This window comes from Anolis carolinensis, chromosome 1, assembly GCF_035594765.1.
Source record: "Anolis carolinensis isolate JA03-04 chromosome 1, rAnoCar3.1.pri, whole genome shotgun sequence".
Lineage (NCBI taxonomy): Eukaryota > Metazoa > Chordata > Lepidosauria > Squamata > Dactyloidae > Anolis > Anolis carolinensis.
Window position 1 is genome coordinate 176,495,842 of NC_085841.1, and position 27,784 is coordinate 176,523,625.

Sequence of the window (27,784 nt, forward strand, 5' to 3'; positions counted from 1 at the left end):
TGATGGAAGACAATATTTTATTGTATTTTAGAGCATTTTAGAATCTGTATTACAATGCAATCTAATATGACACGTCTACTACATCTCTACATCCTGATATGGAGGAAGTAGTAAAAGGCATAGAAGTAGCTGAATCCGCTCTCAAAGTATCTCAATGTAGCTACTTTGGTTCTTTAAAGTACACATAATGTTTGTGTCAGGAGTTAGCACACTTCAAAAAACACCAACATGAATTTACAATTAATTCTGTGGTGAATTGGGCAATTTATAAAGAACAGATAAGCAAAGATTCCTTGGCACTCCTCAGTTGGAACCACAGATGCCCCTTTCATCTCCAGGATGCCATTTGTAGTTAGTCAGGCACAAACTAGAGGCAGTGTAATATGATATTGTGACCATGGTGGGCCAGCTGAGCCTTAGACCAATTGGTGTCCCAGAAAAGTTGTGTCTTTGACTCGGTGTCTCTGTTTAAACATTAAGTATCTTTTAAAAATACAAAATTAGAGTTTGATTCTGAAGAGAGAATAGAAGCTTCTTCATTGGTGCAACACACTGAAACCCAAATGTCATGTCAGTCTTAGTGCTAGTTGACAGGTGAAACACAACGATAATTCCATAATACTTTCAATTACACAAAAATGCAGTGAAATAGTTGGCTGGGATTAATAATCTCCATATCTCCTCCTATCTGCACTGGATAAATGGGGAACAATTATGGCCACATCTTTCCATCACATAAATATTGCACTGTAATGAGTCACTGCACTTTATGGTTTCTTTACGGTTCATTTCCTTTGACAGTGAAATCAGCTCATCAGAAAGAGTAAAACTTGAGTCAATGAAACTTCCAGTATCTTTGTTGTCATGTTTTGTACTTGAGTCACAGAACGCAACATGCTGCTCTGATATTAGTGAAAGCATTTTGGAAAAAGCTTTTAAAAGGTCTACCAATTGGGATAATACAGACCTACTGTTGAGTTGCTAGGTCACAACTGGCAACTTGTTTAAATTGTCCTCCCAAGTGTCTGTTCAATTGTTACACTAGCAGCCATGTCCCTGATCATAACTTTTTAAGTACTTTGAAATCCCCTTGCCGTGCATTTTTAATAAAAATCATTCAAAGACAGTCAACTACAGTTTAATCCTTTCTTGCAGATACAGGAAAACTGATTTGATACAGTTGAGATAATCCTGTTGCAGAACCATGATCTTAGGTGGTTGCCATTTTTCCAAGATGAGATTTTTGAAATGATCAGGAAACTAAACTGCAATGCAAGAAATTAAACCTTGTTTCAAGTATCATTTAGCTCTACTATGATGCAGGGTTTTTTTCCATGTCAGGAGTGACTTGAGAAACTGCAAGTCGCTTCTGGTGTGAGAGAATTGGCTGTCTGCAAAGACTTTAATAATAATAATTATTATTATTATTATACGTTGCACAGGAGACGCCTGGATGTTTTCGATGTTTTACCATCCTTGTAGGAGGCTTCTCTCATGTCCCCGCATGGAGCTGGAGCTGATAGAGGGAGCTCACCCAGGCTCTCCCCAGGTTGGATTCAAACCGGCAACCTTCAGGTCAGCAACCCAATCTTCAAGTCATCAGTCCTGCAGGCACAAGGGTTTAACCCACGGCGCCACCAGGGGGCTCCTGATTCAGGAATTAATATACTTGGACTGTATTATATACATGATTTACCTCTGCAGAAAAGTCCATCACACTGAGAAAGAAATGAAAACTACATAGTGTAAGTAGCCTAAAAGTTGACAGAGTCTGAGATGCATTCGCACAGTTTGTTATGGGGGAATGGAAAGAAACAATGATAAATTCACACCATCCCCTAATCTTAGGGTTTTGATCACATTATATCCAAGCATCTGGTTATGATCTCACTTAACGTTAATTCTGGGTCAAAGTAAGTAAAGTTAAGTTTCCCAACTATTTCGATAAAGTCCTCGTATTCTTCAGTGATTGGGGTGACAGATATGATCTTATCATCTAACATGTCTGAGAATTTAGAACAATTTGCTTTTCAGAAGTTGAATCTTGGTTTGAATCGAACTTCCTGAGGTCTTATGGTTGGGAACAATTGGCATAATATTGGCAGATGCTGTGTGTTTGGTATTGGTGGTCCCACTGATTACTGTATATACTCGAGTATAAGCCTAGTTTTTCAGCCCCTTTTTTAAGACCGAAAAAGCCCCCCCTCGGCTTATACTCGGGTGAGTGTCCTGGTTGGCTTATATTTGGGTCAGCTTATACTCGAGAATATATGGTACATTTATTATTTTTCTCTATTATTATTGGTATTATTACATTTCTTATTTTTCTCTATTATTGTTGCTACTATTACATTTATTTTACTCTATTTTTATTATTAATAATACATTTATTATATCACTCTGATCTTATTATTATTACATTTATTATTTTACTCTATTTATTATTACATATATTATTTTATTGTATTTATTATTATTATTATTATTACATGTATTATTTTACTCTATTATTATTAAAAGGATACATAAGGGCATTTACACTGAAGAAGATGAGAATAATGATTTGATCAGAGTTGGACAGTCTTATCTTAAATTTGAACTTTCTGTAAATAACATTTAACCTACTGATGCTTCAATTAATGTAATTTTATTAGTATCTGTTTTTATTTCTGAAATTTACCACCTTCGGCTTATACTGGAGTCAATGTTTTCCCAGTTTTTTTGTGGTAAAATTAGGTGCCTCGGCTTATATTTGGGTCGGCTTATACTCAAGTATATATGGTAAGTGCATTGCTGCACAATGTCGTCACTCACAAATAGGAGGTCTGGGTTATCTCCCATTGTTGTAGGATGGTGGGAGCCTACTATCATGAATAAGCGATAGTTTATGCAAATCAGCCCAGGAGAGGACAGCCTCCCCATTTTTATTCTCTGAGCATAGTCCCATACATGGCTATGGCTGGTAAAGTCACCAATTATTACTGCCCTTTGGTCCCTACCAAAGTTCTCAGGAGAGGAGAAACAAAACTTTTCATTTGGGGGTTTGTACATAGAGATAATTGTGATATTATTAAGCTCTGTTATAATCTCTATATCGTTTTCTTCAGGGTTATGGGCACTGCTGACTTGGAGGCCTGGTTTTACAAAGTCAGTGCTTCCATACTGTGCATGTGGTCTTTCTGCCACTAAGATCATTTCAGGAACTTTTGGTCGTTTCTGTTCTTTATCCCTTTGTATTTCTAGGACACACAGCATATCACATTTCTTATGTCGGCAGTTTCTAAAGCAGTTCTTCTTTGGCAGCTGACATGCCTTTGATGTTGATTGAGATTAGTCATAGTTGGTCCTGAAAAGGTCAGTTGGTTTGTTTGGTTGGTAGGTTGCATGCTGCAAGTTGCTTCTGGACTTGTAAAGTTCTTGCAAGTCGCTGCAAGAACTTTGGCCCAAAAGCAAGGTGCTGGCTGCTGAAGATAATGAACAACTGCATGGCATCCTGTCAGATTCCCAAAATCTGGAGGAAAGCAAGAGGCATAGCCATCTTGAAACCAGGCAAAGATTGTAATGATCCAAAAGGCTATAGACCAATCTCCTTGTGCCATCTTTACAAAGTTTTGGAGAGAGTTTTTTTTTGCATAGAATCATGGAAAAAATAGACCCGTGTATGCTTCCACAGCAAGCTGGCTTCAGAAAAGACAAAAGCTGCACATCACAAGTGTTGAACTTGAATCAGCACATAGAAGATGGGTTTGAAAGGCAGTAGATTACAAGAACTGTCTTCATGGACCTGTCAGCAGCTTATGACACTCTAAATCATCACCTTCTCCTGAGAAAAACTTAAAATATCACAAAGGATTGCCACCTAACCTGCTTCATAGTAAATCTGCTACAAAATAGGAGCTTTTTGTTGAATTCCAGGGCCAGAAAAGCAGATGGTGAAAACAGAAGAACGACCTGCCTCAAGGGAGCATGCTTGCTCCATCAGTGTTTAACATTTGAACAAATGATCAGCCACTGCCAGAAGGGACAGAGAGTTTTATCTATGCTGACGATCGTGCCATCACTGCCCAAGCAGGGAGCTTTAAAATAGTTGAAAAGAAGCTCTCTGAAGCTTTAGATGCTCTTACTGCCTATTACAGGGAAAACCAGCTGATTCTTAATCCATCTAAAACACAGACGTGTGTTTTTCACCTTAAGAACAGACAAGCATCTCCAGCTCTGAGAATTACTTGGGAAGGAATCCCACCCGAGCACTGCAGCACACCAAAATACTTGGGAGTTACCCTGGACCGTGCTTTGAACTACAAGAAGCACTGCTTGAATATCAAACAGGAAGTGGCTGCTAGAAACAATATCATACAAGAGCTGACTGGCACATGCTGGGGAGCCCAACCAGATACAGTGAAGACATCTGTCCTTGAGCCTTGCTACTCTGCTGCTGAGTACGCATGCCTAGTGTGGAACACATCTAACCATGTTAAAACAGTGGATGTGGCTATTAATGAGACATGCCACATTATCACCGGATGTCTACGCCCCACACCACTGTAGAAATTATACTGTTTAGCCGGTATTGACACCTGACATCCGCTGGGAAGTAAAAGCCAATAATGAAAGGACCAAGGCAAGGACATCTCTGGCCCTTCTCCTGTTCAGGTATCAGCCAGCATGCCAATACCTTAAATCAAGAAACAGCTTCCTAAGAGCCACAGAGATATTTGCAGGAACACCTCAGCAAGCAAGAGCCCAGAAGTAGCAGGCTAAAACCCGGAACCTCAAGCCATGGCTGATACTGAATGAGAGACTCCCTCCTGGGCACACAGAAAACTGGGCGACTTGGAAGGCGCTGAACAGATTGCACTCTGGCACCACGAGATGCAGAGCCAATCTTGAGAAATGGGGCCACAAAGTAGAGTCCACAACATGCAAATGTGGAGAAGAGCAAACCACAGACCATCTGTTATAATGCAGCCTGAGCCCTGCCACATGCACTATGGAGGACCTTCTTATAGCAACACCAGAGGCACTCCAAGTGGCCAACTACTGGTTTTTAACTTCGTGATTTTGAATACATTACAACTGTACCCTCGGTTCACTTCTGATATGATAAATCATATGATATGATTAACTTCCCAACAAGATCATTATGTTGTCCAGGGGCAAGAAGGGGAAGGAGAAGCCATCATTAGAGAACATCACAAAGTTTTTTTTAATGGTAAATGTTGTATTACTGATAGGCAGTTGAGAAAATTAGATCTCAATTAAGTTAGTAAAGGTAAAGGTTTCCCCCTGACGTTAAGTCTAGTCGTGTCCGACTCTAGGGGTTGGTGCTCATCTCCATTTCTAAGCCTAAGAGCCAGCATAGTCCGTAGACACCTCCAAGGTCATGTGGCTAGCATGACTGCATTGAGCACCGTTAAGTTATTCATAGGAAAAATAAAAGACATGTTAGAGACAAAAACAAGTGATTGTCAGTATTTTTATTATAAAACAACCCACTTAAGCTACCCTGGTGATTTTTTCCCCCTGGCTTTTCAGTATCTCAGAAGCTTCTGGTAGGAAGCTGCACAACCTATCACATGATGGGTTTGTGAGGTTGCGTGGTTTGTTGCCATCTTGGATCCCCATCTCCTTCTTCCCAAGGGCTTATATTGCTTCAAGAGGCCATAGGAAAGATGAGGGTACTGCCAGACAATGGGTTTAAACTGAGATTTGAACCCACTGGCTGGGAGATGGGGGGATTTAGGGAGCCTGCTCTCATGTAGACTAGGCAGTTCATTCCTGAGTAAGCACCGGTTTTGTAACTATGCAATAGTACTAAAGTCCAGTATATGAATACTTTTATTAACATAATAAATAACATTTCATCTTTATATCCCAGAGAAATGTACCAATGAGTTTAACGGACAGCAAATATACAGAAGGCTTCATCTAGCCTTCTTAGTATCCATTGTTGTTTAAGTGGCTGCAAGATGACAATGGTCTGGTTAATATGACAGTAATTTCATATCCTCAAATCATAGTTAGCTGTGACACTCTTTACATTGTACAAACCAGCCTTTGACACAATGAGATGCATTAATTTACTCAACCACTCATTTTGCAATTTATCATTTCATAGCAATAGCATTTTCTAGGAAGAGGAAAATATCATTTAACTATGACCATAATGCTAACAGAAGGGATAATTTATCATTAAATCTAATCCTGACAACATAGTCAGTAATTCCAACATAAGGAATCCATTTTCTCAATTTTTGAATACAAAGCTTATTCTGTCCAATTTTCACATGTGCTTGTGAATTACTTTTTAATAAAGGTTTAGATGAAAATTAATTTCTATCAGAAACAATGCTTGTTTTATGCACATGTTCCAACATTATACACTTCTGTATACAATTTTTCTGCATAAACCTTTTTTTCAAGAAAAGAAATATAAAATTCAAAGCAGACTGGGAAAATTCAGACAAGGAAAGGTTTACTATAGATATATATTTACTATGAGATATATTACCCTTACTGTATACTAATTTTGAAAAATAGGGGATTTTGGTGTATGTAAGTAGAGGCCCTGTAAGCTGGAAGCTTTCAGGAGTGGCAGCTCACTCCCATTTTTTTTTTTTGGCCAAAATGGGGGTCTGGAGTCTGGAGAAGGTGAGTGAAAAAAACCACACATAAAACATTCCCTTAGGGCACTGCAGGGGTTCATTTTTTCCACTTCTGGTGATCTATACCACTAGAACAGTTAGGCCGGGTTACAAACCCTGAAAAAACAGGAGTAGTCCACAGTGAATTCAGTTAACCTAAGCTGCTGTTGAAATTAATCATAATTCCAAGTAAGAGAATCTTCACTCCTTACATAAGACAAGGTTTAAAACATTTATTCCCTTGATGTTACGATTGGGTTCTTGGTATGTATTGCTGCTTGGTTCCAGAATCCAAATTCATGGATTCTCAAATCCTATAATATACAATCATGTAGTAAAATTGTGTTTCTTAAATGAAACAGGAAAATCAAAGTTTGCTTTTGGGATTTTCTTGAAGGGAGGAATGTAGCTGATTCCGTGGATACAAAATCCATAGATACAGAAATCCAACTATATTTTAACATTTGCTGAGAATTACACCTTGTGGCTGCAGTTGTATCATCTCTACAGTGTTGACACCACTAACTTTATGGAGTTTATTTTGCTCACTATTCAAACTGCCTAGTACAGAAATTCACTCTGAATTATGCAGAATAATTGTGTAATGTCAAGATATTTATACATGATTTCAAGATATTTTGTCGGTTGCTATGAAAAACATTTTTAGTGGCCATAAGTAAGAAATGCTCAGTTGACATCCAACATCTCTACTAAGAATGCACATTATATGTCGAGTCCCTCGAGGTCACTGCAAGCCAAAAACAATGTTAAGCATACAAGGTTTAAATAACTTACCAAGTTAATGTAATGAATGTAAGCATTATCTGAAATCTATCACTAAGTGGCTTACTGCAGCCCCAAGCTGTGATAAAACGCCACTCATAAATTTATATTAAAGCTCTATTCAATAGCAATTATTTACCAACAAAGATTTATTGATTCATTTGCTGTTAAAGTCTGAACTCCTAACTGAGCAAATTACTCTGTGATACTGGCCTTCAAGACATCAGGTTTTGGTACAGACCACTATCAAGCTCAGCAACCTGATTATAATGGTAAAACTGTGCAGTTAATGAGGAGAATCCCACCTGGGATCAATTAAAAGTGGTGGACAGCAGGCCAAGGAATTGATATAGTACACACATGTGCACTAGTATTTCCCATGTATGTTAAAACTGCTAATTATTTTTCTTGGTATGGATTTCTATTTGATTCATTGGCTCTAAAAGACCATCAGTGTAGAAACTAAGAAGTATACGGATGGTTGTTTAATAGCCTTTCTTTCTTAGACTGGAAATAATTTAAGCAGAAGAAACATATTAGTTAAGGATGAAAATAGATGGAGGTGGAGGGTTCTCAAATCCCATGTAAAAGAAGCTTTCAAGGGTCAGGTTTTTTTAAGTTTATCTTCTTAAATTAAATGTACTGTACTGCTTTTGCAAAAGATATTTTAAAAAGTAGTAGCCCACTGCAACTTTCTGGCAAGTTAGCTTCTGTTCCTTAATTACAGGATCACTGCTGCTCTTTCAGTGGTCACACATACATAATTGCAGGCTGAGTATCCCAAGAAGAGGGCTTCAAGTTGAACTTGGGATCCCAGATAGGTTCTTTATTATATAAATTGATTATTGATATAATTCCCTTAAAAACTCAGTTTCCAAAGAATCCAGGCTTTAAGTATCAAACTCAGCCAGCCCTAAATGAGGCTGGAAGCAAAATGGTGACCAGTAATGCCACATATATTATAGTTTGAATGGGTGGCCCCTATGACAACCTTGGTAGCTGCATTCTGAACTGTTTGTAGGCTGTCCTCATGCACTTAAAAACCATTATTAGGGTTATCTACTCTCAGAGTCAGAAGATTTGAAATGATTGGTGATATTTCAGGCTTGTTTCAGACAATTGGTTATATTTCCACCATAATGCTTGTTTCATCCTGTTTCTTCATCAATTGCAAATACTGGCTGAAGTCCAATATCGTGCCAGCAGACATCTGCTAGTGAAATGGCACGTTCTTTCTTCCCCTCCTTCATGCATGCCTCTGCACCACCTGAAAACCTGCTCTGAAAACTAACTCACCAAAGCAGATTTCTAAGGACAGCCAATCATACTTCTGGCTCCACTCCTCTGAGGGAAATTTCTAAGAATTGCAATCTAGCATCCTTCTTGTCTTTTGCTTTAGAGTTCTCATGAACAGGTGAACAGGCTTCTGTTTGAATTTCTTCTAATGTACACATCTAAAATTTATTTATTTACCATATTTATACCCCATCTTTCTCACCCCGAAGGGGGCTCAGAATGGCCAGAAAAAGTATTATTCCTTCGTCACAGAGATTTTGCCCAATATGGCTCTTGTTATTGTTGTATTAACTTTTTCCAATATATACAGGCAATACTGAGTTACAGACATCCGACTTAGAAATGACTACTAGTTAAGAACGGGGGTGAGACAACAGGAAATAAGAGAAATATGCCCCTAGGAAGGGAAATTTACTCTTGAAAGAGTTATCAGGGGAAAAGGTGTTTCCATTAAAGCTTTAGCATCAATTCCTGTTTCCAGCCAAATTTTTCAAAATCCAATTATCCCAGGGACAGAAAGTGAGGTGAAATCTTCCAAATAAGGGCACAGAGAGCAAAACAAATACCACAGGGGTATTTGTAGGGGTACCACCTTTCCTATGCTATCCCAAAGCAATCTCTCTCCCTCCCTCCTCCCTCCTTCTCTCTCTCTATATGGTTAGAGTTACACTTAAAAAATGTTCCTGTTCCAACTTACATGCAAACCTACAGAACCTATCTTTTTTCGTAACTTGGGGATTGCCTGTACATTGTTGTGCTCATTTTCCCATTCACAAACTTTGTGCAAAATTTGAAGAACAACTGAATTCTAGTTTATAAATAGGTCAGGAAAAGCAAATTAGGATTCCTCATATTAGAAACTGATTCACACTTATCTTTAGCTGACACAGAAGTCAGTTGGTGAAATGCACACTCCTGGCCTTGTTTTTCAGGATCCAGAAGAAAGCTCAAACTATTAATATGTTGCTTCAGGGGAGTGTGACCTCATCTAGAACAGACTGAATATCTAGTAAAGGATCAGCAGAAACCCATACTGTAATTGTGTGCCATCTCTGGAGATTTTAACAGTTTCTGAAACATCATTCAACCATGGCAAAGAAAATGGCATGGGTTTCTCACAGTATGCACTAGTAAGGGACTTAATGAATTATATTGGTATGGCAAGCTTCCAATGCATGGCAATATTTAAAGTCATTAAAATCTGTATGCTTTGATTGTTGGTTCCTCCATGGAAGGGGATTGGACCGGATGGCCCTTATGGTATCTCAAACTCTATGATTCTATGATTTTAAAATCAAATACCCCGTGATGTATTTCCCTGTAATCATTAGTGCCCATGCCAAGATCTGTGTGTGTGGGTTTCATTGTCTTGGAGCTACGGCTCTGACATACTGACAAGCATCATTTTGTATTAATACAAATTTATGCTTACCTCCAAACAATGTGGACAATGTGCAAACATTTTGCCTTGCATCAAGTTTGCTAGCCCTATATCTGAGGTAGAAGAGGAATGGAGGATATGGTGGGGGCTGGAAGGGGAAGCATTCCACAGTGCTGTAAAAACAGATTTAAACTTTCCATCCTGAGCTAAACTGTTTCCATAGAAACATCGGGAACACCACTTAACAGAAGCTTTTTAAAAAAATCATGTTTGGTGTGATACTCCTCCCCCAGAGAAGCTATTTCACAAATGGATGATTTTTTGCAGCTTACTCTGTAGATCCTTCCATGAAGTGGTGAAAAAAAAGGATCCTTAACCAGTTCCCTTGTGGCCCCCTCCTTTTTTGTTGGTAATATTTCTGTCATTCTACTGGGGTGTATGGTACAAAGGGTTACACTTTAATTGAGCTGTCAGCATCTCCAACAATCCTATAAAACTTCGATTATGCACGGCAGGGTTAGTGACACACTTGTTATTGTGGATGCCCTATTTGCTAAACCTAACCACCACCACCTCACAGGTCACATAACCCAAGCGACCTTCCTGTCATTAGCTGCGTCTATTCCTACCTCACTGCTGTGAAAATCACACAAGTGAAGGCTTCAAAGCCCTTACCAGGACTGAATTCGACCAGGAGCTAATCACCCACAAATCCAGCTCAAATGGCAATAATTGGCTAAACTGCTCACCTCTCCAGAGCTCCACAGTAATTTGGGATAATAAAGAAAAGAATTATTCAGCTAACTGCCCTGAAATGTATGTTTTGTGACCGACACACTTCACATTTTAATAATGATGGACACAAAATCCAATTTAATATAACATCTACTGAATAACAAAACCCGAACGCCAAGAGAAAATGAAGACTTTTCACAAAATGTGTCCCACATTATTCCACAAAAAGGGTTCACACTTCACGGCGTGGACCAGAAAGGGCTTTGTGAGCCATTCTTCAACCCTGAACTATATTGGATTTTTGAAATAAGAGAAAATCCCAAGTTAAAAATAATATATATATATTCTCCTATTCCTCAAATATGTGCAAAGTGAATACATTTTTGTGAGTGTGTATGCTTTCAGGCTGACAAATGCCTTCTTGATTTTCTACTGACTATGCTTTTCCTTAGCTCTCATTCTTTTCACCCTGCCCTGTCCTTTCAGGTCTTCAGTGGCAACCAGATGCCAGATTGATCCCTGGCATACCAAACTGAAGATCCCGTGTCTCCCTACTGCACACGACACTACACTGGGCAAACCAATGGTCTCATTCCAGATGAAAGTACTGTCATGCTGTTTAATGGACCTGAGTTGGATTCCACAATACCTTGTGCTTCAGGGACCTAACAAAAAAAAATAGGCCTAAGCCATAACACTCTTTTTAAAGAGCTACTGGTATTTTAAAAACCAGGGCCTGATGGTGTATTTTGCACTGGACTGCACTGACTCGGTCAGCATCAGCTATTTCCCCTGACAGCATCCAAAATACTGTGGGCCGTGAAATTGTTCAGACTGTGAAACCATTTGGAACTATTTCTTGGTGCCATGGAGCCTGCCCAGATTTCAAGATCTTCAGGGGAGGACTTTTTCGTGAAGATATGGAGACTGCCTTCTCTATGGCTGTTCCTAAGAGATGGTATACCATTCAATAGGGGTCTTGATCAGTCACTTCTCTGCTCTCTTTCTACCTGGAAAAATGGTCATTAGGCAAATAATAATAGCTTAGAATGCACAGGTATTTTTTACATTTCTATTCTTACTTTGTTGTAAACTGCTTTGGGTCCCATCCCAGGAGACAGAAAGAATATAAATAAAATAAATCAGGCAGCTGCAGTGGGAATGAAACAAACTGGTTTAAAATAAATTGAACAGGGGCATAAACAGCAAAACAAACACTGTGGGGGTATTAACCTCTTCCCTATGCTTGCTAGCTACTAGATATGGCTGGAGTTACACTTAAAAATGTACTTATTCTAACTCAAATACAAATTCAACTGAAAAACAAACCTACAGAACCTATTTTGTTCATAACTTGGGGACTGCCTGTACTTAGGTCCAGCTTTGTCACTGTCTCAGCTAGTTAGCGGTCAATGGCAGAATGGTAGATCTAAACCCCAGAGTTCACCATTCGTTGCAATATATATTTGTGGTCTTTGTTAGAAATGTGTGGGAACTCCATCTTATAAGAACAGAACTGCCAACCAGTTCACATTCTATTATTATTATTATTATTGTTATTGTTATTATCATGTATGACACAGCAAACAAGATAGATATGCTGGATTTCGTTTCACAAAATCCCAAGTCGAACACTTCCCAAGTGTCTAGGACTGTGTGATGTATTTTCAGATGATGCATGCAGATCCCAGTAGGGTGGCCTTTTGCAGTTGGCAGATCGTGATTTTGTCAATGTTTCCAAACGCCGGCAGAGATCTTTTGGCACGGCACCCATTGTTGTTGTTGTTGTTATTATTATTATTATTATTTAGTAAACAATACTTTATTTATTACCTGACTCTCCTTATGGACAAAGGGGAAGGAAAGGAAGATGAGTGGACAGTTTCTTAGTGCCCTATCAGTCTTTCTTCTAGATGGTTTCCAAGATATTTTGCACTATAGTACCCATTAGTCACAAACAACATTGTTGTTTCCAGAACACCAGATTAGGTAAGACTGACTTATGTAGATACAATATTTCATCTTACAGGTTTATTTTTTTTTATTTCGTGTCAAAAGCATTGCATAATAAATAAGTTTAAAAGCGATAAAATAAAGAAATCAAACAGCTAAATAGTTTTAGACCAAAAGTGGGCAACAGCAATCGCATTGTCCGTAGCTTTAAACAACTCCTCCTCCGTGCATGAGGCAGGGCATTGTGGGCAAGCCGACCAATCTCCCTCTTATATCATCTATATAAAGTATATGAGAGGATGCTATTAAATTGATTAGGACTTGTCATTGAACCTAAGCTTATTGCACAACAAGCAAGTTTCAGACCAGGGCAAAACTGTACAGGTCAAATTCTTCATCTGACTGAGCATATCGAGGAAGGCTATGAGAAAGGCTGCATTACGGGAACAGTTTTTGTGGACCTTACAGCAGCCTATAACACGGTGCAAAATAGAAAAATGCTGCATAAAGTCTACCATATCATCTGGAACTTTGACTTTACAAAAACTGTCCAGACCTTCCTGGAAAACCGCAGCTTCTATGTGGAGTTTCAGGGCAGGAAAAGTGGATGGAGGAGGCAAAAGAATGGTTTACCCCAAGGCAGCGTTCTTGCACCGACCTTGTTTAACATCTTCACGAAGGATCAGCCACTACCGCCACTCACAAAGAGTGAGTGGCCAGGGTCATATGCTGATGACCCTGGCCTAACAACACAAGCAAAAGATTTTGAAACAGTTGAAAGCCAACTCACTAATGCCTTGAAAGATCTCTCCAGCCACTACAAAGAGAACCACCTGAAGCCTAACCCTGCCAAGACACAAGTCTGCTTTCCACCTACGTAACCGCGAAGCCAACAGGAAACTGAAAGTTACCTGGGAAGACCAAAAGCTTGAACACTGTTTCCATCCTAAATATCTTGGTGTCACCTTAGATCGAACACTAACATATAGGAAACACTGCATGAACACCAAGCACAAAGTAGCTGCACGCAATAACATCCTGCGGAAACTTACTGGCAGTGCATGGGGTGCAGATCCACAATTAATAAGAACGTCAGCCCTGGCCTTGTCTTTCTCAATTGCTGAATACGCTTGTCCTGTCTGGCACAAGTGTTTCCATGCGAAGTAGGTGGACATAGTACTCAACAAAACATGTAGAATAATCACAGGATGCCTTAAACCTACACCTGTTGATAAACTCTATAAGCTAGCTGGCATTGCCCCCCCCCCCCCCCGATGTACGAAGGGAAGTTGCTGCTAACGGTGAGAAAAATAAGGTCAAACATTGTGAAAGCCACCCACTGCATGACTATCAGCGTCCTCCCAGTAGGCTCAAGTCAAGGAGGAGCTTCATGAGAACCACCACTCTTCTTGATGTTCCTCCAGCAACAGCAAGGGTGTCCCTCTGGGCAGCTAAACCAGGCAATCCCAACTGGATGGCCCCTCATGAGGGTCTGCCTCCAGGAGCAAACCAAGAATGGGCAACTTGGAAGTCCCTCAATAGACGGAGAAGCGGAGTGGGCAGATCAAAAGACAACCTGGCAAGATGGCACTAACTGGAGGAATCCTCCACTTGTGTAACTGTGGAGCAGAACAAACAACTTCTCATATGTATGCTTGCCCACAATCTTACAGGTATATTATTTATATATAACGGCGCTCCATGCAGTCATGCCAGCCACATGACCTAGGAGGTGTGTATGGACAACGGCAGCTCTTTGGCTTAGAAATGGAATTCAGCATCAAGCCCTAGAGTTGGACAAGACTGGATTTATGGTCAGGGGAAACCTTTACCATAGAGCAGGGGTCCCCAAACTTTTGAAACAGGGGGCCAGTTCACGATCCTTCGGACCGTTGGAGGGCCGGACTATACTTGGCCACCGAACAATAATAATAATTAACAACAACAACAACAACAACAACAACAACAAAGAGGGTTGGAAGAGACCCCTTGGGCCATTTAGTCCAACCCCTTTCTGCCTTTATGCACCGAAAGCACAAGCACAGCACCCCTGACAGATGGCCACCCAGCCTCAATGTTAATAATAATAATAATAATAATAATAATAATAATAATAATAATAATAATAATAAGATTGAACTTCAAAGATTCTGGCAGAAACCAGTGCAGGTGGTCCCGGTGGTGATGGGCACACTGGGTGCCGTGCCAAAAGATCTCAGCCAGCATTTGGAAACAATAGACATTGACAAAATCACAATCTGCCAACTGCAAAAGGCCACCCTACTGGGATCTGCACGCATCATCCGAAAATACATCACACAGTCCTAGACACTTGGGAAGTGTTCGACTTGTGGTTTTGTGAAACGAAATCCAGCATATCTATCTTGTTTGCTGTGCCATACAACGTCGTCGTGTCAATAATAATAATAATAATAATACAGGATTTTGGAACACAATACTCCTGACCTCACAATTGTGTTAACAAACAAAATATGGATTGTCGATGTTGCAATCCCAGGTGACAGAAGGATTGAGGAGAAACAACTGGAAAAGCTGACACGATATGAGGATTTAAAGATTGAATTACAAAGACTCTGGCACAAGCCAGTCAAGGTGGTCCCAGTGGTGATCGGCACACTGGGTGCAGTGACTAAAGACCTCGGCCTGCACTTAAACACAATCGGCACTAACAAAATTACCATCTGCCAGCTACAGAAGGCCACCTTACTGGGATCTGCACGCGTTATTCGCCGATACATCACACAGTCCTAGACACTTGGGAAGTGTCCGACGTATGATCCAATACAACAACCAGCAGAGTGTCTGCTGTGGACTCATCTTGTTGTGTTAATAATAATAATAATAATAATAATAATAATAATAATAATAATAATAATAACAACAACAACAATAATAATAGCTTTAAGAGAAGAAGAGACCCTTGGGTCATTTAGCCCAATCCCCTTCTGCCCTTGTGCCGGGGGGCCGGATAAATGGCTTCGATGGGCCGCATCTGGCCCCCGGGCCTTAGTTTGGGGACCCCTGCCATAGAGTTATATTACCTTATGACTCAGCCCTCAAATATGTGATTTTTTTCTTGACCTCCCCCCCTCCCGCCCCCAGATTTAATTATAACATACAAGGTAAAATCAATGGAATCGTTGTTAGCAAGAACCACACCATTTGAGTAATGTGTTAAAAAGTGGTTCTTAACACCTGCCATTTCCCAGCACATGGATCTTATGATGCCTTAACTTCAACCTGCCTACTACGTTTGGCATATAAAAATCAAGAGTGGTCCTGAAAAATATGTCAAACAAGGAACAGAGGTATTACTAGAACAGACACTGAGAATAATTATATTAATATCAGAATTTTATAAACTATAATACTAGTTAAATGATAGCAGAGAGCCAGGCAAGAAAATATATGCAATTTATTGTATGCGTCCTAAATGGTTTGTGGCCTTTGGGCCACCATGAACAAGTACTGGGGTTGCCAGATGGTCTGCATGAAGTTGGCCTGCCTGGCTTTTCTGCCTCCCACCTAATTTCAATTTTAAACTCACCCTTGATATTAGGCAATGATGAAATGTTGAATTTGCATACATTTAAATGCATTAACATGCAAATGAATAATGACCTTTTCTTCCTCAGAGAAAGTTGGCAACTGTGAACTACTGTAATTCCAGGAGGACGACATTCTACTGCACTGGATGTGGGTAATCAGGAGAATGTACTCATTTCCCTTGAGTATAGTCCTTACAAGTGTCAATTCCATCAATGAGTCCATCACACTATTGCTCTAGTGTACTTCAGGGGAGCAAACTCTGAATTATTTTTTTAAAAATCATACTGGCAAATGATTATGTGCGATCTCCAAGGCTCAAGGAGTCATAATGCAATCCTATTGAGATTTGTTTTTATGCATTTTTATGATCTGTGACTAGACTAGACAGGGATTCACTGAAATTTGTTTTTTGCAATACCATAATTGCAAAACAGAATCACAGGTTTTCAGATGATATCCCACAAATGTATTAGAAACATACATTTAACTATGTATGTTAATCACAATTAAATGTCTGTTGATCTAAAGCGAGCTGCATTTGGAAATACAGTATTAAAAAAGTCAAGGAAAAAATAATACTAGCTGGAATCCTCTGTCATAGTGTACCTTATGCAACTTTATGCAAGCTTAGATATGAAGCAGAGACACTAGAGCAGTGGTTCTCATTCTGTGGGTCCCCAGATGTTTTGGCCATCTCCCAGAAATCCTAACAGCTGGTAAACTGGCTGGGATTTCTGGGAGTTGTAATCAAAAACACTGGGGACCCACAGGTTGAAAACTAGTGCACTAGAGGAACATCTACGTTGATCTCTTAGGTCAGTGTAACCTCAGATCAGCTCTGCAGTGGCTAAATGCTTCATGGGGGTTGAATCGGCTTAACCCAGTGGAAGACAGCCTTAATTTGGCTTTCACTAGGTTTAGCTAACTCAAGGGAAAATGCAAACACTGAGTTTGGGATTCTTAAGACAAATGAGCTGGTTCCTAGCCAGAAATGGTTGTAGGTGTCTTGACAGCCAATTGTGGTCTCTGGGCTCAGGCAGCTCAGGGGCACTGGATAGAAGTCATCTCTCCAATGGTGTAGCTATTGCCAGCAAAGACACTCCCACTTACCTTTTCCTGGGCTGTCTGGATGATGTTAGCCAGACCTGGCACGTAAGGCTAGGTAGCAAAGAGGGGGTTTTTCCACTCTCCCAGCAGCCTTTGTGAGAAAACCATTGGCTGACTGCAGTCTAGACACCCAAAGACTAAGACAGGTGGGACCAGTCATGACATGGGGAGGGGAGGGAGGTATAATATAGGACAGTGGGGTCTCCCCGGTGCCTCTGAGGGAGTTCCTATTGGGCCACCAAGAAGCCTCAATCTGGTGTTTGGGAAACCGTTCAATTTCCTGAACACCAAATTAAGACTGCTTCTGCTTTTGCAGTCTAAGACATCCTGTTAGTAACATGTGAAGATGCGTAAGAATGTATATGCTTTAACCAGAGTCCTTATGCAAAACAGGACCAAAGTGCACTGGTTCTAATGCACGTCAGTCCCACTGCTCATCAGTCATGTTGCTGGCTCCTCATATAGTAAAATAATAGTAGTCCTTTACTGTGTATGGAAGTGCCCAAATCTAACTACTGCAAGCATAAACAGATTTACCAAGATTTAATTACCCAAAAGGATTTTGGACAGTCTTTTCAGGGTTAAACTGCTCTTTGCTTCATATAGTAAGAATGACCTCTATTCATTTCAACAGTACAATAATTGTATACCATATTTTTTTAAAAAAAACCCACAGTCAAACCATCAATAGTATCTACAGTAACTATGTATCACAAATCTAATTATTAGGCCATCACATTCCCTCCAAATCCTTAACCATCTCCATTTGCTTGCCTTCGCCTTGTGGGCTTTTCTGTACCACAGTCCAAAAAGAAAGTGAAAGGTGAAGAAAGATGGTTTCTGGGTTGTTGTATGTTTTCCGGGCTGTATGGCCATGTTCCAGAAGTATTCTCTGCTGACTTCTGGAACATGGCTATACAGCCCAGAAAACATACAACAACCCTGTGATCCCGCCATGAAAGCCTTCAACAACACACAGATGGTTTTTGTTTTGTTTTGTTTTTTGCTCTAATCATTCCCCATGTCTGATCTACTGGTGATGTCTCCCAGAATGGAGAATCCTGTTGGGCAGATCTTGGAGCTTCAGTTATGATATGAGGAGACCAACAATTTCCAGCCATGTGGCAGAATAAGATAATTAGATGGAAGTTGCAGTGACTGTTCTGAGAAGTCTGGTGTGATGAATCCAGCAAGAAGTCTGGTGTTCTATTGAGAGCTGGTTGGTTTAGTGCTTGCTACATGAGGTATCTCCTGCACTGACTGATCCTAGAAATGAGACTATAAGTTATTGTTCACCAGAACCAGAGAACTGCAGATTGTCAGCACCAATTGGCAGGTAATGATACTGATGTGGAACTAGACACTGTCAGATCCATTTTGGACCTATCTTTGTCTTTTGCCCTCTTCTTTTCAGGAGCTATTTAATCAGGCCCTTATGAGGTTCAGATTTAACAAATAAGGAGGGTTCAAAATTGCTGTTGAGTCATCTCAAGCCATCAGAGGCAGAGCGGACAGAGTGAGATGCAAGGTGAGTAGAGCAGCCATACGGCTGAGTTCAACAGAGGTGGAGTGGGGCCTTACTACTAAACATTGGCATTGACCACTTCTTGTAAATAATAACTAAAGTGGTAAGAGAGATCTGTTTTTCACTTCATCAACTTGTGGAGATTATAGCTACAAGTGCTTAAGCACAATAGTTGGATATAGTTGTAATAGAGCACACATTAACATTCCCCAGGGCAAAAAAAAAGGCACTCTACATTTGTACCCTGTCGGAATTGCACTTCTTTAATCAGGCCCTGGAGAACATACCAAAAATACTGTTGAAATTAGAGGGAAAATGGGGAAGGGCCAAAAAAAAATACAAAAGTTTGAAGTAGAGCAAAGAAAAAATGGAAAGAACTGAGGATTCTGATGGGTGAAAAAGAATTGAAGGGAGTAGGTTTTGGCACTATTTATGCTGGAACCCAAGGTGATTGGATCTCCACAGGTGCAGGACTCTTGTGTGTGAAGCAGAGACCATGAAGGAGAATGGCAGATATACCGAGGAGGAAGAGAAGAATGCCCTAAAGACTTTGGTGGTTGATGGTGATCCCTTTGCTGAGTTGTGGATCTTAGTTGCTACTTCATCAGGCTGGGCCCTAATAATGGTCCTACTCCAAGAGCAATTCCTTCTGACTGAAGATCTCTGTCTTCATTACTGAGTTATAACTCTTTCCAAGTTCACCTTGTGATTCTAACTATTAAGTTATTATTGAACTAGTAGCTTATCCAACATGTAGAAGGTGAAGTTAGTGGACCTGTTGGAATCTTTGCAACTGCGAATAGAATTATGTATAAATACATAAAACATACATGAGGATTCTATAACAACCATACTTTTCCTTAAGATCTGTTTTCTAATTTCATTAGATGCATTTTTCTATAACTTTAATTTTATCATATCCTTTAGGGAACCAGGTTCTATCTGAAAACAGTGTTGTTAGTGGCTTTTTCCACATAGTTCTCTACTCTAAATGAAGAAATAGTTTTGATTTTAGAAATTTACACTGAAGTGTTACTTTGCAGCATTTTTAATGATCCACTATCTATTATAAGACTCTATGAACTCACGGGGTTTGAGATCAATTCCCATTTCTGACCTGTCAGATTCAGAGTTCAACTTACAGCAGTGAATGTTCTGTCAGCAGAGAACAGTGAGGGAAGACAATTTGTAGGCAGCAAGGCCAAAGCTCTGTCTTCATAGAATACTTTATATGGAAGCAAGCTTTCAAAGGATCATAGATGAACAGAACAATGGAAATGGATTCCAAACCACACTCTCTGTTGGAAGCTACTCTATGGTTAACACAACCCAAACCTAACCGCTCCAATGTGCCTTTTTTAAAAAACAGAACTATTGTGTATTTCTGCATGGCAGGGGTTTGGACTGGATAGCCCTTATTGTCTCCTCCAGCTCTATGTTTATATGAGAATGAGATTCTAAGAATGATGTTCTGCCAGACCCACACAGAACTGTAAAGCATACAATTTGTAAGAGATGGTGTTTTCTAGAAAGCATAAGCCCATTTAGCGTTGATTGAGGGTAGATTACAATTAAAAGAAATACAATCAACCTTTGCTGGGGTTAGGGGCACAGGACCCCCATGAAAGCGAAAAAACACAAATAAAGGAATTGCTATATTGCTGAGAGAACATGTCTCTAGGAATTTTAGCATAACTCTGTGGTCACCTTCTGCTAGAAGCTGACTATACAATGGCACTGAAGGACCTAGAGATTCATAGAGAGAACATTTTAATTAAATCCATGAAAAACAAATCCGCAAAAGTCAAAACTGCAAATGTGGAGGGACAACTGTAACAGAAATGGATTAAATTCCTGGAGATACCAGTGTCAGGGCAGGTAACATCCTTGCCCAACCAATTTAGTTCATAGAATAATTAACTTCAGGCAATTCACAAATCACTAAGTAGTATTACATTGATAAACACCGCACATTTAAAATCTAAAAGACATGATGATGTATTACAAAATATAAAGACAGCCATGATACATGCTTGAATCCACAAAATGTTTTTCCTTATGATACATAATAATTCATGAATTTTCCTGAGTTTGTTATTACACAGTACAGTGGCAACGGAACTATTTTAAATTATTTAGTGAAGAATAATTTAAGTAAAAAATATTTCTTCACCATCTTAGACCAATTGATTCCATATGAACACAAGTAATACTAGCACCTTTTTAAACATCCTTATCAAGTATGCCATCGTTACAACAAAAACACAAAACAAAAAGTCCGCTGGAGACCTACTCAGGGAGTAAAAAATACAACTCTTGCTCATTGTCCCCTGAACAAAGCAGTTTACAGGTACTCATTCCCATGCTGCTCTGCTTATTTATCTTAGCCTGCTAAGATCAACTTAGCAAGAAATCTGGTATTATAGTAACAGAATGCAATTACAGGTTGAAATTTATGTACGGGGGAATCCTCAAAAATGTATACACCTTTTAACAGCAAATGGTAGCCGCAATGATTATTTGAAGGCCAAATAAATACATTTATATTGAAGAATAAATGTTATAATAATGATTTCATCTGCTACAAATTCCATCTTAAATCACAGTTTTATGTAATGTATTCAAACTGTCATTCCTGTGAAGCAATATACTGCTTGCATTGTTGAAGCACAGAGCTGCAAACCTCACTTAAAATTTCTCTTGTAATTTTGCAGCATTTCTTTACTACTGAAATTGATCAAGCTGTTACACCTACATACATTTTTGGGATATCCAGTATTTGTGGATTACCCACAGCAACACTTCTAAGGCTACCTCAGGCCCATAGCCAGAAAAAAACTTTTGGGGGGGGGTTGAAACTTTTTTTAGTGAATCATGAAGAGTAGTTCTATAATGCAAAATAATTGAGAAATCAGACTCCACTGATAAACTTCAGTGGACACTCAAGACAGGTAAACTTGAGTAGACATGCATGGAGATTTGGTTAATCAGTTAAAATTCATGAGTAAACCAGGTATTTTTTAAACCCGAAAATTTTCGGGGGGAGCTTGAACCCCTACCCCCCCCCCCCCCTTGTAGCAGACAGGCATGATATCCACCTTCATCTCACCAGCGAATGATCAGCACCATGTTTATGCCCACTAACTATAATTTTATTTCTCTCCTGGAAACTTGCTGTGGAACGACAGCTAATAGCTCACAGACTGACGCTGGTCCACAGACCACCATTTTGACCAGCTGTGATCTACCAACAATCCTATGCTTAGAATTTCTACTGGCTTTATTTTTCCTCCCATTAAAAAGAACTGTATTGTTTCAGAATTACTCAGCTGAACAGATCACTAGGTAGCACTCTTACATATTAGTAAGTACATCATCATGTCAAACATAGAAGATAAATAAAGATCCAGTTCCTTGACTACCAGGACCCACCTACAGAGTCAAAATCCCTGCCAAATTTGGAAACAAAAGGCAGAGCAAGATCTTGCTGCACCTACTGAATTTCTTCACAGCTGTATGACCACAGAGCAGATTAATTGTCTTGTTTCTTAATGATTACCAGGCATATGCCTTATGGTTTTTTGGAACTGGTAGAGGTCCATGCTACATCTCCACTGCAATTCTAGCCAAATTCACAACTTTCAATCAATAAAGAAAAAACAAAATAAACAAAAGCAACTGCATGTAGAATGAGTCCTGCATCATTGAAACAAACTTTTCTCTGTTCCAAGGCAAAGTGAGCTTGGCCAAGCCTAAGATTTTGCATTTAGTGTCATTGTTGTTTGACTTGCAAATGGTCCTCCCTTTCAGCCAATGAACTCTGAATAACACTATTCTACATGTAACCTGGGGATGAGATGCCAAACTATCCCAACTCTTTATAAAATAAAACAAGAGAAGAGAGACGATATAAACAAACACAAGGTGGGGGAAGGGGAGCAAAACAGTTCTGTTCACAAGAATTAGGATGTTCTTGCCTAAAGGCCTTGCAATTCAGAAGTTATTTAAGCCTTCCCCACTGAGTCTGATCAAAGTGACAGCTATGTCTGTAACTACGGAAGTACTGCAACTGCCCTTCAATATTCTGTTTGGAAGAACAACAGTTCCTAAGAGCAGTCATTGTTTGTTGTAAAGGGTGGGCATCACATAATTAATGATGGTATTGTTTGTTTGTTTTAAAAATGGCAAGAGAAAAAAGACACAGTACAAGAAATTCTTCATATACATCCTAATGTTATCCTTTATAAAATGCCTGTAAGTATAAAATAAGCATTTTTATTGTCCTATATGAGGCTCCGATGTGGGATGAAATGGTTAAATATCTGTGCTGATGAAAAACCATTTCAGTAATTTGGCACTTCTATTTTTTTAAAAGGAAAATATGGCCACGAAAAACATTAAGCTCTATATGTTTGTGCACATATTATGCAAACAGACACAATATGTACACACAAATACACACACACACACATATCCATCTAAGGTACCCAGAGTGTAGCTAATGGGATTTGACGCTGGCTTTAATTTTAATGAAGAAAGTTGCCAGTAGCAACAAAACTGTCAGTAGCAGCCAAGCACCATTAATAAAGGCCCAGACAACATTAGTGGCACGGCAACAGTACAAAAGGTTCCTCCCCAGTTCATGCTGTGCTAAATTGGCTGCCCAATTTTTCTTAAGTGTCCATACTATTTAGAAGACAATTTATTAATTTTTATCATCCATTGTCAGTTGACAGGCCATCATTTTATATCCCGAACTTTAGACAAAATTAATTGAAGGGACTGAAAGTATTTATGAGGGGTATTATTTGTCAATTATGGTGTCTGTTACTTGATACTACACTAATGGCAGCGCACCCTGCACTTTGTGTAATCAGTACATCTTGAATCATGTTAGTTCTAAACAAACAACAACAACAACAACAACAACAGCAACAACAACAAAAACAAAAATAATCCTTTTCTATGTGTAATAGCCAAACAGTGTGGTTAAATATAAGATTCAAAAAGCATGAACAATTCTATCTACAAAAGCATAGTATGGATAGACTACATTCTAAAAACCACCAACAAGGAATCTGAATAGAGTATCTTATCTATTTTCATCATAACAAACTCTTAGTGACTTTGTGACAGTAAATAATCCCCATACAATGTACATTGCTTCTGTTATCAAGACTGAAAACTGCATCGTTGCAATCATGTTTGGCTATCTTAGTGAAGAGAAAGAGTTGCACTAGTGGAGCAGGGACCCAGAACAAGCTTGGAATCAATGTACACATAACCCCATTAGTCCACACAGTGCTCTCTGATAGAAACAATTTCTGTGAATAAGTTAACACTAAAGATACCAGACTTTTAAAAAACTAAGTCTACAGAAACATTCAGGCAATGGTTGCGAGAATATTTCTATCAAACTTTTTGGTGCAAAAATCTAAACGGGAATGACAATCACATCAATGGGAAACTGTCACAAAACTTGATTATTTTGAAATACATTATTTTCAAGTAAATCATAGACTACAGTTTATATGGTTTACAATGCAATTGTGAAGAACATGTTGCTAAGCAGGGATAATCCCTGTATTTGACTGACAAGAAACAATTAAAGCCTTGACAGTAAGGTAGAAATCGAAGGCATTGGGGGGGCGGGTTTAAAGTCCCTTCTAGAAGGCACATCATTTCTGACTTGATGACTCTCATTTCACACTGTTGCATTATGGAGATTAAGAATTCTTATGGACTCACGTTAATCTTTCGACATTTAGACAAAACACCAAGCCAACTTCTATCGGCTTTTCCAGGGCAAAGTAAAGATGGTATCTCCAAACAGCTTCTCCCCAAAAGCAGCTTTCTCTCATAAGGGGCCATTCTATCTCCAATGCTTTTTAATATTTATATGAAACCACTGGGAGAGATCATCCATAGGCATGGGGTGGAGTGTTATCAGTATGCTGATGACACTCAAATATATTTCTCCATGCCTTCAAAAACAGCATCAAGTAAGGATAGTATGTCTCCTCTGAATGAATGCCTGGAGCGGGTAATGAGAAAAAACAAATTGAAACTGAATCCAGACAAAACAGAGATGCTTGCCATTAAGGGACCTTATTTGGGGATAGAGGTGTGTCAACCAGTTCTGGATGGGGTTACGCTCCCCCTGAAAGACTGTGTTTACAGCTTGGGAGTGCTCCTGGATCCATCTCTCCAAATGTCAGGTAGACAGCCAGGAGTGCTTGCTACCAGATTTGGCTGATATCCCAGCTTCAACCCTTCTTAGAATTTGAGGACCTAAAGATGGTGAAGCATATACTGGTAATGTTAGGGTTGGATTTCTGCAATCTGGTGTATATTGGGTTACCTCTCTGCCAAGTTTGGAAACTCTAATTAGTTCAAACATGGCAACCTGATTGGTTACAGGAACATCTAGAAGAGAGCATTTTACACCCATATTAAAATCACTCCACTGTTTGCCAATTAGTTTCTGGGCAAGGTACGAAGTGTTGGTTTTGTCCTTTAAAGCCCTACATGGTTTGTGTCCAGGTTACCTACAGGATCACCTTCTCCTGCACAACCTACCCTTTAGGGCACTGAGGTGACAAATTGGAAGTGGGATGAGGCAAAGAGTTAGTCTTCTCATGAACTGTGACGTTCAGGTGGCAGACATCTTCACAACAACACATAAAACTAAGATTCTCCTTGTTTCTGCTTTCCCAACTGTGACTGAGGAAGGGTAGCAGAGAGCCAATGACCATCAGACTATGTTCTGACAGCTCAGCACATGGCAGAGAATATAATTCTCCAGGACTCCCAACAAGGCAGTAAAATAGCTTCTTTAGAGAGGAAAGTCTCCCTCCAAGACAGGATGTAGGGTAGGGGTTTCCAGAACTTCATTATCAATCTGATTTTCTGTCACAGTAGTTTCTGCTCCTTCTGCTCCTCCATTCTTCCTAAACTCATAGATTGGAGGCAAAGGGGAAGGTCTCTTTGGATCGAGACACTTTTCTCTACTTTCTCTCAAGACAGTCTATTTCTTGGGATTTGAGAGGAATACTTAAACAGCCTGATTTCTTTCATATGATGCAAGAAGGCACTCTAAAACAGGCAAGGAGGAGTTAAGAAGTAGGACATAGAAAGGGTGGGCCACCATAGCATAGGAGATATATACAGATTCACAGAATGTACTCCTATCCAGTTGTGTAAAAATGAAAACAAAGAGAAAATGCTACCTGATTTTGAATGCGACTACCACATATACTAATGTATAAGTTGAACTCATGTGTAAGTCGAAGGTAGGTTTGGGGGGCAAAATTATGGATTTTGATATGACCCGTTGATAAGTTGAGAATCATTCTGAGGAAAGAGGAAAGCACCAATGCACCCCCACCACTGGTCACTGCTACCATTTTGTCACTCAGACATTCAAAAAGGCTGGAAACAGCACCATGGCGGAGACAGCAGAGGGGCTGGGTGATTCTTTGAGGTTCTCCTAAAATGGACTAAGTACTTAGAGAAGAGAATAATTTCTCTTTTGATAAGAATTAATGTATAGTACTCACACCGACCCATGGAGAAGTCGACTCTGGTTTGAGGGGTTTATTTTTTTACTGAAATTTCTAGATTTATACACATGTTTATAGGATATTTAAGGGGTAAAGCATCTCTGTAGTCATCAGATGTGATGGTCAGTGCATAACAGCTAACTTCCTCCTGTTTCTCCGTTTCCTATCTGAAGATTAGACACACCGTGCTGGATGGGGAAAGAATGGCATTCTAAGTCTTCAAATACATTTCCTCCCTTCTTTTTTCTTCCCAGTAGCAATAGTCTAAGAGACCACTTTAGAATTTTAGATGGAAATAATTATACAATTTGAAAACCAATTTATCATTAAATAAAATATATTAGCACAATGTTTCAAAAACATGGTGTACAATGAAGTACTGGAATATATTAGACACTGCAGCATTACTTTAAACTTTTCAGCACCAATTAGACAATCACAATATAGCTATCAGGAAGCCTGGGAGGAGGAAAAATGAAGAGAAGGTGCAACAAAAACATAAAAGCACTAACAGAATATTTTGCTCAAAATAAATAATGGAAAGATTTTAAAGCTTAATTGATGTATTGCCCAGGAGATTAATTACAACCAAGAACTCAGTGTTTCAAGTGTGTATCAAGAGAGACTTAATCAAGAGAAAGTTAACTTGGAGTAGAATCAATCCTTATAGCAGTGATTCTCAACCTGTGGGTCCCCAGATGTTTTGGCCATTAACTCCCAGAAATCCTAAAAGTTGGTACATTGACTGGGATTTCTGGGAGTTGTAGGCCAAAACACCTGGGGACCCACAAGTTGAGAACCACTACCTTATAGTAAAATTTACCTCCGTGGTGTAACAGCTGCCTGCTTTTTAGGGCATAATGTAAAGGGTTATAGTTCAATTAAACATGTATGCTTTTTAAAAAATAATTAAAAATTGACTACAATTCTCTTAAAATGATCTAATGACCAAAACCACAAATGAATTTAGGATGTAGGCAAATTGCCAAATTAAGTTTCTCTATGATATTTTTTTTTACATGTTCCTGGGAATAACTGCACTCAATTAGTTTAGGAGTTAACTACATGAATGTTCCCATACATTTCAATATCCATAAATCAATGATTTTAAAAAAAAATTAAAGAGATAAAGAGAGAATAATGAAATATGACTGGACACTTACATGAATGGCCAGGAAAACAAGAAATGCAACATAGTTATTGATTTCTAACAAAGTTTTATAAATAT

General features: G+C 39.3%; 1 protein-coding gene across 7 annotated transcripts in view; it reads right to left on the minus strand.

The window, feature by feature from the left end:
* agap1 (ArfGAP with GTPase domain, ankyrin repeat and PH domain 1) overlaps window positions 1-27,784 on the minus strand; it is a 396,335-nt gene that overhangs the window by 176,001 nt on the left and 192,550 nt on the right. The window lies entirely within an intron of this gene.